Below are 14,747 nucleotides of genomic sequence, written 5' to 3'. Positions count from 1 at the left end.
TTTTAAAATATCTCTTCCTCTATTTCTATTTTGTTTGTTTGTTTGTTTTAAATCTCCTTTTGTATTATGCTTTCCCTTTTTTCCCCCAGCTCCAGAGTTTGAACAGTTTCACTATAAAGACAATAAAGGAATAATGATGTTTACAAGTTGGAATAAGAACCACAACTGAATTACCTACAGCATTGCCTCAAATCTGTATCTGTTAATTGTTTTGGTTTTAAATTAATCAGTAAGATTTATTTCATCTGGATTACATAAGCAAAATTAAACAGTGGCTATAATTATTTACAAATGAAATCCACATGCTAAAGTCTTGGTTACCGCAGGTTTTGTATCAGTAACAATCAGTGTATCCTTCTGAATACATATACTTAATACAAATTGACATACAAATATTAATGAATACAAATACATAAATTGCTGGAATAGTTTAAAAAAACCCATAAGATGCAAAGACTTTGTTTTTCTTTGGAGTAGGTTGCCAGGGGATGAATGCATATGCAAGCTACCTTAAGCTGAGAAAAACAATGATCTATAGATTTTCCATGTTAAAAAATATATAAGGGAAGATTATCTCCATGAGAACCCAACTGCAGTTATTCCCAGCTTTCTATAGAGTTTAAGGACTGATTCCCACCAATTACCAGAGACCTTGTTTTCTTACAAAGTTATTGTGAAAGTAATTTTTTTCTTTTTTACTTATGTCCCATGTAATTTTTTTCTCTTGAAATTGACTTTTCTTCCCCCTATGACAAATAGACAGGACAAAAAGTATAACTTATCCAAGGTAATATCATGGCTCACATTACCCTAACTCTTCCTTAATGGCATTCCAGCATGGTAAAAAGATAATTTTCTCTCATTCATTTCTGGCGGAGGGTACAGCTGTGTTTGGAACTGATGCTTAGCAATTTATTTTTTGAGGCTTCTGGACATGTTTTCCAGTTTCATCCTGGCTAACTTAATACCCAAGACAAACCTTGGAGTTCTGTTTGGAATATGACAGATAATGGAATTTTGAATTGTTTCAATTTGTTGGCATTTTTTCCTTGTCTTTTAGGTTTTAGGGTCTGGTAGGGTCTTTTCTGGGTTTTTTAGGGGTTTTGGTGGTTTTTTTTTTGGTTTTTTTTTTAGAATAAAGTCTAATTAATTTATTTTAAATTAGGCTTTATGAAACAGTTTACATACATTATAATGTTTTTTAAAAATTCTTATGAAGATATAGAAACTTTTGGAAACTGTTTCCCCTTGCACACAAAGTATGTACACTTTTTTATTTTCACATGTAAGGATCCTGTGTATAAAAATGGAATTATCTATATTTCTCATCAGTTTAGCGATTAGCTCCTCTATGACCCAGACTTAAAAAAGCTTGCACTATCAACCTTGGACAAAGACATTTGAAAACCTGTCTTATCTCAGCATACTATCTTCTTCTACTTTCAATTTTATCTATAACACTTACTTAGTTTTAATGAAGAGCTTTGCCTGTTTTGATAACTAGTCAATATTTTCCTTTTCCCCCCTCAAGTTCGACTGTTGCCTATTTTGTCAGAAATCACTGAATACTCTTGAATCGGAGCCAAGGGTTTTCAGGGAACTGATTTAATCATTTCTTCTGAATAGGCTTTTTGGAAGATGTTTTTTTTTTTTTCTTAGAACAGACAGCCCAAGTTTACTTCTGTTGCACAGTGCCTTCACTGACGTATTTGAGACGTACCAAAGTGGTGCAGTCTGGGCATCCCTGATATTTTCCTAATCCCTCTGCATTCCTTTACTGAAATGGCACAGTGGACAAGTTACTCCTTTGCGAAAAAACCCAAACATTTGTTTTGTTGATATTTTTAATTAATGTTGTGTCCCCTCTGGCACTAAACTTTTCTGTCATATCTGTATCATGCTGGGGGGGTGGGGGTGGGCAGATGCAGGTGGAGTCATAAAGAGAATTCCTGAATCTAAATGAACTGGACTACCTTTGAAGTTTGTTCTGTAGTTCAGGACTTGAAAACTCCATAATAATAATTTGTCAGCATCAGCACATCAATCATATGTTGTCAGCATAAGTACCAAGAATACTATTATATGCTTATATTTCTAATTCTTCAGTGCAGGTCCTTGTCACTTTCTCAGTGGGCTCTGCAGGACCCTTTGCGGCCAGTAAATAACAGGTCAAATACTCTTTATTTTCCTTTTCCAACAGGATCCCAGCAACGAGAAGTTGCCTCTGGGTATAAATCTTCAAACTCTGCACTGCATGTGTTGCAAACTTGATAGTCCACACAGCCAGAAGCAATTACTTAAATAAAAGAATAAAGAAAACAGAGTTGTAATCACCATTCATTGGTTTAGAAATGTCATGCCAGACACATTTCAGACATCATATGATATTAATACTAATCAGCATATATTAGCAGCCAGACATGTTCACAACTGTTCTAACAGCTGAGTGCCTCCAAGCTAAATTGATTTCATCCCACAGACACCCATTAACACCTCTCCTTCCCATTTAGATAATAGAACACAGTTGTTCAGGGGTGTTTATGAAATGACATCCATTTGATTGATAAGTGACCTTGACTGAATGAGAATATATGCTTGCTGGAATTTAAAGGATCACCTTCCTTTCCAACAATCTTTTCAGAGCTACAGGTCTCCAAATCATTGGAGAATTCATAGATGCACAATCAGTAAATATTGATATAGGTTTTTTTTCCATGAGAAGTGTGTTTGGGAGGATTAACTTTAAAATAGTCTTACATACACATACTAATACTCTAATTGTGGAAAGTGCTGAAAAAAAACTGAGAATGATGGTCTGGTTTTAAAAATAAATCAGTGTTTAATTATTTGGGTTTTGTAGCTTAATCTATTTTCAAAAATTCACTGGCTCTGGTGGACTGTTCTTATTAAGATCAAATGAATTATTGAAACTTCATATATTGTTAATTTTATAGGGCATATAACCTAGCTATGATTAATCAAGAATATTGGAAACCTCTGATACAATGCCAGAAAAAACCCTCAGTTTAGTATAGGAAGGTTTTCCGAGGCTGCATTATGAGAGTTTTTCAATAATAGATTAAACAGACTAAATAATTAAAATGTCATTTGATTGAAATCAGACCATTCTCCTTATATTTCAGCATTACAACCTGTAACAGGCAAGACTGCCTTTTTAGATCTAAATCCTTCCTTTTCTGTAAGCTATTTCAAGGAAATCATCACACAGAATTTAAAAGCAAATGAAAAATACTGATCTGAATTTTTATTTAAGAGTTTAAATATAAAGCTAGGGTTGGGATTTTCAGGGATGCTTGAATATACTTACAATCAGATTGTTTGGGGGAGATTACTGAAAACCACCTTCCTTTGTTCTGAAGAAGATACTGTGGGTGTGAATATGCAGCCACTGCTGAGTATCTCATCCACCCCCAATGCAATCCCTAAGTGGATGCACTTGAAGGCTAGAGCCCTTACCCTCCTGGTGCAGCTGCTGCTGCTTCTGGCAAGGTAAAAGGACAGCTGAGCAGCAGCACCTCTCCATGGCAGCCCCAACTGCAGCATTTTCTGAAGTTTCTGTGGCAGGGCAGGCAGGCACTCAGGTGCCTTTGATATGAGGCTGCATATGAGCAGCCTATGGGCTAAATCTGGTTCACCAGTCACTAGCTGGACTGTGTCAATTAGTTGCTTTGCTGTGATTAACCATTTTACAGCCTTTCCTGCTAAAGCTGTATAACCTATTTATTTTTTTAATATTTTAAAATTAAATGCTAACGAAAATCTAAATTTTCCAGTTGCAAAGGCTCCTAAGTGCCTCAGCAGATGAGACAATGGAAAACCTACCCCAGCATATCCCACAAAACTGGCAGATGCTGGTCTTAGCTGGAGGCTAGAAAGAGATCAACTACATTAATTTCCTAGTTCTGAACAGGCACTTGGGTGGCTATCTTCCTGTTTACAAGGCAGCAGGCTTGAGAAACATTTGTTTCTCCTTTAACATTTTCAGATGCAAAGACTAATTTAGAAATGTTTTGCCCCAAATTAGCCAGTAACTGTTAAAAGCTACGTCCATTGTATAGAACAACCACTTATACTCAATCACATTTAAGTGAGACACAAATGGAAGCAAAAGCATTCCAGAATCAGTTCATAGTTACTTGCAGAGGTTAATTTAAGTTCTTTTGGAAGCATATATTCTCTGCTCCACTGCTATAACTCTCTGTATTGTTCCTTTTTCTCTCTGCTGCTAGAAGTGAAAAGATCAATCAAACATGATCCTCATGACGAGGGGATCACACAACTATGTCCTTTTCCAGGATATTCTTTACGCTAATCAAGGGTCTCATACTGTTCACAGTTCAGCAAGCACAGTATGCTGCCCACTTTTCATCTCTTCCTAGTGAACAGTGCTCTGAAACTTCAATCAGTAAAAGTAAGCAGCTGCTTTTGGGGCCGTGGTGGCTGGACATCCTGAGCTTGGGCTCCACTGGCGTGTGCTTGCTCATCCCTGGGCTACCCGCACAGTGCCACAGGATTTCCTGCCTCAGGGTCTGCATGCAGCAGGTGCAGGGAGAGATGCCATAGCAGGACACTCAAAGCCAGGAGATGCTGATGCTGTTGTTAGGGGCTGGGAGTAAAAAGCCAATGCACCTTATGTTCATGGTATGAAACTTGACAGCCTGAGGTAAAGCTGAAGAAGACCAGGATTTAACCCTAAAAGTAGTCAAGAGCATGAGCTTTTGAGGTAGCCACAGCTGACATGGCCTAAGATAATAAACATTCTTCCAGCATTCAGGTAAACAGGGGTTAATACAAACAAGAAGAATACTGGGCTACTTTAGAATAAAATACATGGAGTTGTTAAAAGGGCATCGGTACTCTTTTTCCTAATTAGAACAACTGGCAATACTCCAGGCTTTTGTCTAGCTGCTTTCATCAAAAGTGTAGAAATTATTTGAATGTAATGTAAAATAAACATCAAAATAGATAATGCACTGGCTGTAATAATATTTTTTACATGTAATGCACTATTATCTCTCGTATTAATTTTTAACTGGCATGGTATAAAAAAGACATGTGACGTTATCTTTGTGTTTAAACCTGGCCTTCTTTGGGTTCACGGAATTTTCATTAAACCTTTAAGAGCTGGTTCTTACTTTGTGATATTTATATTTTCACCTTTATTGATACAGGAATGGACTTCTTTAAAGCACTAGCAGGAAAGAGAGATGGAAAACTAAATTATAGCTTGATATATAGGAATAGAATAACTGTAAAATAGTTTGTTCACATGTATTATTGGTAGTTATTATTCTCTCTGATCATAAAGCCTTCAGGCTGATTTTCAGTTGCCAGAAGCATACTCCTATTTAATTCCAAGGGTTGGAAAGTTCAAAAGGGTAAAAGTTAAATGTGTAATTTGTGATTATTAGATGTTTTAAGTTACTCAATGTTAATTGAGTAACCACTGGATCACCATGATGGCCAATTTAGGATGTGAACATTCAGGACAAACTGAATAACTCCTGCTGTGAACAATTCAGATTGGTTGCCCAGTTAAAAAAATTGACATCTGTATCCAGTTCAACAACAGATGGCATCATTTTTATATTTTTGCCAGCACCGATGTTGTATCATATCAGAGCAGATCTATGAGCAAACCTTTTAAATTGAAGGCATTGTGAGAGAAGACTGCTGATGGCTTGAAAAAATAATAATTTTGTTATCCTGAAATGTTTGAGATGAGGAAGAAGAAAAGACAGTAGATCCTATAAACTAAATTTCACCATCAGAGCCCTAATATGATTGAAATTCCATAGGCTGCACATATTTTGCTGTTATGTCTCCTTCCTGAAAATAAAGGTCTACACTCAGCAGTGATACAGTTCTACTTTTGACTTAGCTGCTCCTTGTTTCTTGATTCTATCTCAGCCAAAACGAGTACGCTGACTCGGCCCTGCTTCTACATCACAGAATCCCCCTCCATCCCCATCCTTTGCCAGCACAACTACTTGTGAGGGCATCCTGTGGATAAAACCAGGGAACTAATCTGACCAAAACCTTGGCAAAACAGAAGTTTCAGAATTCAGATTAGTGTCTGTACATGCTGTCCTCCTTTCCCATTTAACTGTTTATATAACAGATGCCTTCACACAGGGTAGAGACAAAGGAATAAGCAACATGAAAATACATAGTTTACAGTAAGTCACATATTTTTAATCTACCACTGATTCATAAACCATGTTTTTAACTTGCACTTCGTTTTCTGTAGACCTGACAACTTCTAGAATATCTTGGGGGGGTGGGGGGGCAGGGTGCGTGGGTGGGTGGGCAGGGATCGCACTGACTTCATTTACACCTGAAATTATTTCTATCCCAGCTTCACCTGACCCAAATTTTCAGAGAAAAAGCAATAAAAGACTCATCTCAGTTTTGTGGGGTTTGCTCTCTTATTTTAGTTTTCTGAATGATTTATTTATTCATTTTCTGTACAAATATAAAAGCCACACCAGAGGTCTGCTCAGTCAGACTGAAGGTCCACTAACTCAATAACTTACCTGCAACAGTAGCCAAAACCAGCTAGCCAGCGAAGACAATAAATAGACAGTAAGATGTTTAAAAGTGAACACTTAATAAGGAACAGTAGTAGCTTTATTTTGCCGAACTCATTAAACTCCATTGGATATTCCAAAGTATTTTCATCCTCAGCATCAGTGAGAAAAAGAATGCTGGGCCTGTGTGAACCTCATGAAGTTCAACAAGGCCAACAGCAAGGTCCTGCACCTTGGTTGGGGCAATCCCAAGCACCAATATAGGCTGCACAGAAAGTGGATTAAGAGCAGCCCTGAGTAGAAAGACTTGGAGGTGCTGGTGGACAAGAAGCTCAACATGGCCTGGCAATGTGCACTTGCAGCCCAGAAAGCCAACTGTACCCTGGGCTGCATCACAGCAAGCATGGCCAGCAGGTTGGGGGAGGTGATTCTCCCGCTCTACTCTGCTTTCGTGAGAGCCCACCTGGAGTGCTGCATTCAGACCTGGAGTCCCCAGCATAAGAGGAACCTGGACCTGCTGGAGTGAGTCCATAGAAGGCCATGAAGATGATCAGAGGGCTGGAGCACCTCTCCCATGAAGACAGGCTGCGAGAGTTGGAGTTGTTCAGCCTGGAGAGGAGAAGGCTCTGGGAGACCTTACAGCAGCCTGCCAGCACCTAAAGGGGCCTACAGGGAAGCGGGAGAGGGACTTTTTACAGGGGCATGTAGTGATAGGACAAAGGGGAATGGATGTAAGCTGAAAGAGGGTAGATTTCAATTAGATATGAGGAAGAAACTCTTTACTGTGAGGGCGCTGAGACACTGGAACAGGTTTCCCAGAGCAGCTGTGGATGCCCCATCCCTGGGAGTGTTGAAGGCCAGGCTGGACGGGGCTTTGAGCAACCTGGCCTAGTGGAAGGTGTCCCTGCCCATGGCAGTGGGGCTGGAAATAGATGATCTTTAAGGTCCCTTCAAACCCAAACCATTCTGTGATTCTATTATTCTACGAAAGACAAGATGGTATGATTGCTAATTTGACCAAACAGCACAAAGAAAACTAAGACACTTCTCAGGAAGTGGTGAAAAAGTGTGTTCCTCGCATTTCTAAGTAAGAAATTCAGAGTGGTTAACCCTTACCCCGCGAAGAAAGAACTTGGCGAGTTGCTGCTAGGCAGGGCACAGATAGGTTGGTGTGGCAGTTTGGCAAGGAGGATGACATGATTTATGCAAGATAAATTTACTATATGTTGTAGCCTCAAACAGGTTTTTGCTTTGCACGTCTTATAAGCTGTCTTAGAGAGGTATAAATACGAGACTTTTAGAGACCTTTTATGCAGTCATGGAAGGTAGAAGAAAAGGAATAATTTCAAAGTACTGTAACTGCCCTGTAAGGCAGAAGTGACTGCACATACTTAATTAAAATGCCCTGCTCTCCCTGTTCCTAATAGTGTCAGGTTTTTTATATTACCTTAGTGTATGCACTGGAAATGTTTGTCAGCATGTCCTGGTTTCAGCTGGCATAGGTTTTCTCGGCAGCGGGTGCAGCTGTGCTGTGGCTGTGCTGTGCGAGCAATGCTGACAGCACACGGGTGGGTTTGGCTGCGCCCGGGTGGTGTCTATCCTCAGTCAGGGACTTCTCAGTGTCTCAGGCCCAGCCAGCGAGAGGGCTGGGGGGGCACGGGGAGCTGGGAGGGGACACAGCCGGGACAGCTGGCCCGGGCTGCCCAAAGGGATATTCCACACCATGGGGGCGTCACGGTGAGTATATAAACTGGGGGAAGAAGGAGGAAGGGGGGGACATGTGGCACTATGGCGTTTGTCTTCCCAAGTAACCGTTACGCGTGATGGAGCCCGGCTGTCCTGGGGATGGCTGAGCACCTGCCTGCCCATGGGAAGCGGTGAATTAATTCCCCATTCTGCTTTGCTTGCGTGTGTGGCTTTTGCTTTACTTACTAAATTGTTCTTATCTCAGCCCTCGAGTTTTACATTTCTTTCTGATTCTCCTCCCCACCCCTCTGGGTGAGGGGGAGTGACCGAGCGGCTGCCTGGGGCTTGGTTACCAGCCAAGGCTACACCACAACACAGCAGAAGCCATGTAAATACAAAAGACTGCATTTATGTTCCCATGCCAAGCAGACTGGAGGATTGTGCTGTGGAGACAACTGGATCATCTCACTGGTAAAATAATGGCATTTGGAAATTAACATGGTCCAAACTATTATTTACAATTATTGCACATTTCAAAGCCTTCCCAAGTCTAAAGAGGATCCAATTACTAAGCAGATGGAAAGGACTGGCTAGAAGTGGAAGCCAGTATGCACAGCAGTGATGACAGTAATGAATACAAGGACTATTGCATTCATGACTGATTTTCCTTTTAGACAGTTTCCATGGTCTGTGAGGACTCACTGGCTACAGGAAGTGACAGATACTGAGATCTTGCCAGTTCTTAAATTTAAACTGATCATGTCTTTCCTTGCTGTTCATAACTAGAAATACAGTTACGCCTGGTTTCAAATGCTTTTGGAAAAAGGGGGAACATGCACCTGCTTGCAAACATGTTTGTAAAGATGTAAGGTTCTGGACAGAGCTGCTGGCTGTTTTGTCCTTCAACTTGTGGATAGCTTCCCTGTCCCTTCATTTGAATATGGTGTGTCAGTTGGCCTAAATTAAAGCCATTCTTGGTTTTTAGTAATTGACATAGACTTCCAAGCAGGTACAAAGGACATTGCAGTCCTGTAGCCTTCTCCTCTCACTGAGCAAATCTTGGCAAAGGCGGAATCCAAATAATTTAACCATTACGAAAAAACATGTATGTTGGCAAAGGATACGTATTTAAATGGCTTTTTAAAAATCCAACCATTTTCTTTTGCAATTGATGCATGTTGGTAACAGACCTGCGTAGCTAACAAGAGAAGCGTTTGGTAGAAGCTAATATTGGACTGTAGGTCAAATACAAACTTAACAATTTCAGCTGGTTAATGATGGCCAAGACTTGACCTAGAGGTCTGCTTAAATGGAATAATTTTGTTAAAAAAACCCACATTCACCATTTCCTTTCAAAATTCTGTCAGGTAGCTATTTAATAGTAAGTTAAAATTTCTGACAGAACCAGTGTGAAATCCCAGTGTCTCCAGCCTGCTTTCATACTGCTTTAATAATTAATAAGAAAGGCTTTTGTCTTTAGAATTTAATTGAATAAAACGATGTTTTAAATTTTCAACTATCATAGATCTTATTAATTGTTAAACCGGTATAAAAGCAGCCTGAGACTAATTTACAGGCTCTGGGTGAGCAAGATGCCTGTCAGTAACTTTTTGGAAGGATGGACAGCATGAACTATGGACTCCAAACACCATTTAAGTTTAAGATCCTTAATTTTAAATACATGCAATAGCCAGTTCCTGCTCGACAGCGTTTCTTAGCTTTACTAACTTTCAGTTTAGCGTGCCATACAAAAAAGCCAATTCAAGTTATTCTTTAAGTTGAATTGCAAAGCAATTCCTGTAATTACAATTCAGTAATACACTTTTAATTAGTTCTGTTGATGAACTTATTATCATGGATCTAAGTAAATAAGATGTGGACATGAAACCTGGAATATATCCTGGGTTTTTCCTCATTAGGAGTGGTCTTTCCGAAAGCCTACTGGAAACTTCCTGGTCTTTGAGAGCATTGAGCATCTCTTTTGCCTGAGGCAGATCCAGACACTCATCTCCCTCATAAACATATACCTTCACCATCAAACTATACTGCAAACTTAAGGTAATTTTAGAAGCCTCTGCTGCCTCTTTTTGTGTGCTTAAAGCTTGTATCTCTTTAGGCTATGACTGTGTTTGGTGTGTAAATAACTGGATCAAGCACCACCTCTGCAAGGTTTGGGTCATGGATCCAGAGAAAGCTCTGGCAGTCGCTAGGCAGTAAGCTGGTCAGCACTGAAAAAGCTGAGCTGTATTAGAATACCCAGAAGTCAGTGTTAGGTACCTAGTGCATGCTAGTGTCAGCGACTGAGATCGTTACTGAATTTAAATTTCCCTTGTGATAAACTGCAGCTCACCTGGAATTTGGAAGGCTTAAGTGCCTTAGCATGGCAGCCACTAAGACTTACCAATCCACTTGTGAAGACTCAAGTGTATGTTGTGGGACTGGGTTCTGTTTTCATGCAATGGTTATCAGTTACAATAAGCAATCATTCAGTTCGAAACTCATATTTCATCACAAATAAACATACCACATTACAAAATAATGACCGATATAGAATGCTCTTCCCTCATCTTGAATTAAGACTTTATTCTTGAGGGGTTTTAAAGTTTTCAAACATGTTGTACTGGTAGACAAGTCCCATGGCGTATGTCATTCAGACTGGTAGCTCAGGGCTTTTTTTTCACCCTATACATTATATATTGTTGCGCAATGAGCTGCTTACCCAGCACTTTCGTAACAGTGATATATTGCATTTATATGATGTATAAAAGACACTGGTGTAGACTTTACCTATTGGAAAATAATGCATATGCATTCAAGATAATTTTCTTCCAGGCTGTAAATGAATTGAAACAGATGATGTAAATTCTGGCATATAGTACCACATCCTAGTTCTTTCTGAGCCATCAACATTTTCCAAATAGATCATGTCAACTGGTTTTAATCTCTCATATGAATCATTCCAGTTTTATTAATAGATGGGTGATTACACATTCAGGTACATACTCTACATAGATTTTTCTCAAAGTAGGAGTTGGTGCCTATTTATGCATTAGATCACTAGTCACAGAACCAACAGAATATTTAGGATCCTACTGTCTAGTTAAGGAAATTAATAGAAAGTTGAGGCCTTAAACAGGCATATTATAATTAGGAGCTTAACTATTCTTTTGGATCTGGGATATGCATAGTTTTGGCAATCTGGTTTCAGTGTGAGATCATTTTTTTTGGAAAGAGACTCAGGCTCTCACACTGAGAAAGCTTGAAAATTCCACTCACAGTAAATAAACACAGATAAATTCACATGCAATAACTTCTAGCTTCTTTTCTTTCCAACAAAGCTTATTAGAAGAGTGGGAAGCTTGAGTATGAATGTCTTTGAGATTCAATAATGTGCTAAATAATATTGGTCTTTTCCACAGTCTATGTTGTTTACTTCAGTATCAGAGCCAAGGGAAGTGAGAGGCAGCCAGATGGCCAGAATATAGCATCTCAAAGGGAAAAAAAATGTACAAAATCAATGTAAGAAGATGATGTAATAGAGCAAAGTAGTCCTTCTTCATTCAGGTCTTTTTATCTGAGGAATGGAAAACTGCCAGACTGGCCATCTTGCATTAGAAATGTCACCGTTTGCAGTAAATGGAAATGTAGCCAGTTTCAACCAGTCAATATTAGCCCATCTGTCACTCCAGACTCATCCTTTGTGAACTTAAAGAGGAATACATTGACCTGTAACCCTTTCTTTCCTGTACTAAACTGTCCTAGCATTCCCACTCTGACTTCCTACAAGAGTGCTCCTTTCTTGAGCTTTACAACCATATCACAGCAATCCCCCCTGACATCTAGCTGAACGCTTTCATATTATCTGGTTTAATCATTCCCATCTACCTAGCATAAACCCAGTTACCAGTCACAGAGAAATGTTCAGGAACTGAAAGATGGGGCTGCTGAATTACTTTTTTTCTAAATTACCTGCCTATTATGTTCATTTTTAGAACTGCAAAGTACTTTAAAACACCCAGTACCGCACACTAGTCTTTTCTCCAAGAAACATACAAGAAATATGTGTCTTGTCAGTGTGAGAAAAGACTACTATAGCAGTACTATATGTACATGATCTATTATAATGGGCTATAAAATAAATATAAGCTATAGAAAGTAATCAGAAAATACTATGCAATTTATTCTTTATCATACCATGAAATGGCTGAGGTTGGCAGGGTTCTCTGGAGGTGCCCTGATCCAACATGCCCCAGCTCAAGCAGGAACACCTAAACCTGGTTGCCTGGGACCATGTGCAACTTTTGAGTATCTCCAAGGAGGGATATTCCACAACCTCTCTGGGCAACCTGTGCCAGTGCTTGGTCACCCTCATGGTCTCTGCCCATTTTCTCTTGTTCTGTCACTGGGCACCACTGAAAAAAGGCCTGCCTCTGTCTTGTTTGTGCCCTTTATATACATTGATAAGATCCCCCCTGACCCTTTTCTTGTTCAGGCTGAACAGTCCCAGCTCTCTCAGCATTCCATCCTAAGAGAGATGCTCCAGTTCATAGACCCTTTGCAGGACTCTCTTGTGTGTCCATGTCTGTCTTGTACTGGGGAGCCCAGCACTGGACACAGTACTCCAGACATGGACTCACCACTGCTGAGTAGAGAGGAAGAATCATCTCCCTCAACCTTCTGGTAATATTCCTCCTAATGCAGCCCATAAAGCAGGATACCAGAGGCCTTCTTTGCTGCAATAGCATGTTGCTAGTGCATGTTCAACACTTGGTGTTCACCAGGATCCCCAGGTCCTTTTCTGGAAAGTTGCTTTCCATCCAGGCAGCCCACAGCATCCACTGTTGGCTGGGGTTGTTCCTCCCCAGGTGCAGGACTTGGCACTTCTCCTTGTTCGCCTGCATGATGTTCCTGTTAGCCCATTTCTCCAGCCTGTCTAGGTGTCTCTGGATGGCAGTACAACCCTCTAGTGACCTAGCCACTCCTCCCAGTTTCGTGTTATCAGGAAACTTGCTAAGGGTACCCTTTTCCCTATCACCCAGCTCATTAACAAAGATGCTCAATGGAACTGGACCGAGCACTGGCCCCTAATCAGGCCTCCAACTAGATTTTGTGCCACTTGCCACTACCCTCTGGGCCTGTTTTCAATCCACCTCACTGTCCGCTCATCCAGCCTGTACTTCAACAACTCCTTTGTGAGGATCTTACAGGAGGCAGTGTAAAAAATGTTACTGAAGACAAGCAGACAGTCCCCACTGCCCTCCCATCTTCTACCAAGCCAGCAATTTCATTACAGAAGGTAATCAGGTTGGTCAAACATGACTTGCCCTTTAGACTACTCCTAGTGACTTTCTTGTCCATCATGTGCCTGGAAATGCTCCTTCCTCACCTTCCCAGGAATCGAGGTCAGCCTGCAGTTCCCTGGCTCATCCTTATGGTCCTTCTTGAAGACAGAAGTGATGTTTTATTTCCTTGAGTCCTCAGGCACTTCTCCCAGTCACCACAATCAATCAAAGATCATTGAGGGTGGCCTTGCAATGACACAGCTAGCTCCCTCAGCACTCACGGGTGCATCCCATCAGGGCCCATGGACTTCTGTAAGTACAGTTTGCTTAAGTATTCCCTGACCTGATCCTCTTCCACGAAGGAAGAGGATCAACTACATCTTCCTTACTCCAGACTTTCTCCCTGGTTATTGGGACCTGGGATTCCTGAAGGCAGGTCTTGCTAATAGAAACTGAGGGAAAGAAAGCATTCAGTACTTCAGCCTTTTCCATGTGCTATGCCACTAAGTCCTCCATCTCCTTCAGCAGCATGCCCTAGCCTTCTTTTTGTCATCTGTATACTTACAGAAGCCCTTTCTTTTGCCTTTGACATCCCTTGCCAGACTGAAGTCCATTTGGACTTTGGCTTCCCTAACCTCATCCCTGGATGCTCGGACAATGTTTCTGTAGTCTTCCCACATTACCTGTCTCTGCTTCCACCCTCTGCATGCTTCCTTTCTATGTTTGAGTTTTGCCAGGAGTTCCTTTTTCATTTATGCAAGTCTCCTTGCATTTCTAGCTGACTTCCTACTTGTTGGGATGGACTTCAGATTGGATGAGGTGCTCCTTTAATATTAACCAGTTTTCTTGGGCTTCTTTTCACTCCAGGGTGTTATCCTGTGGGACTCTCTCAAGTAAAAATGCCACAGCCTGCTCTCCTGAAGTCCAGTGATGTGATCTTGTTTTTGTCCTTGACCCTTCTCTCAGGATCCTGAACTCTGCCATCTCATGGTCACTGTAGCCAGTGCTGCCTTTAGCCTTCACAGCCCCAATAAACCCATCGCTGGCAAGTATGAGGTCCAGCAGAGCACCTCTCATCACTGTTTCCTCTGTCACTTGGGTCAGGATGTTCTCATTGATGCACTCCAGGAATCTCCTGGATGGATTATGCCCTGCTGTGTCTCTCCAGCAGATAGCAGGGTGGCTGAAGTTCCCCATGCGGACAAAGTCCCGCCAATGTTAGGCTGCT

This window comes from Falco peregrinus, chromosome Z, assembly GCF_023634155.1.
Source record: "Falco peregrinus isolate bFalPer1 chromosome Z, bFalPer1.pri, whole genome shotgun sequence".
NCBI lineage: Eukaryota > Metazoa > Chordata > Aves > Falconiformes > Falconidae > Falco > Falco peregrinus.
Note: the sequence above shows the minus strand (reverse complement) of the source record.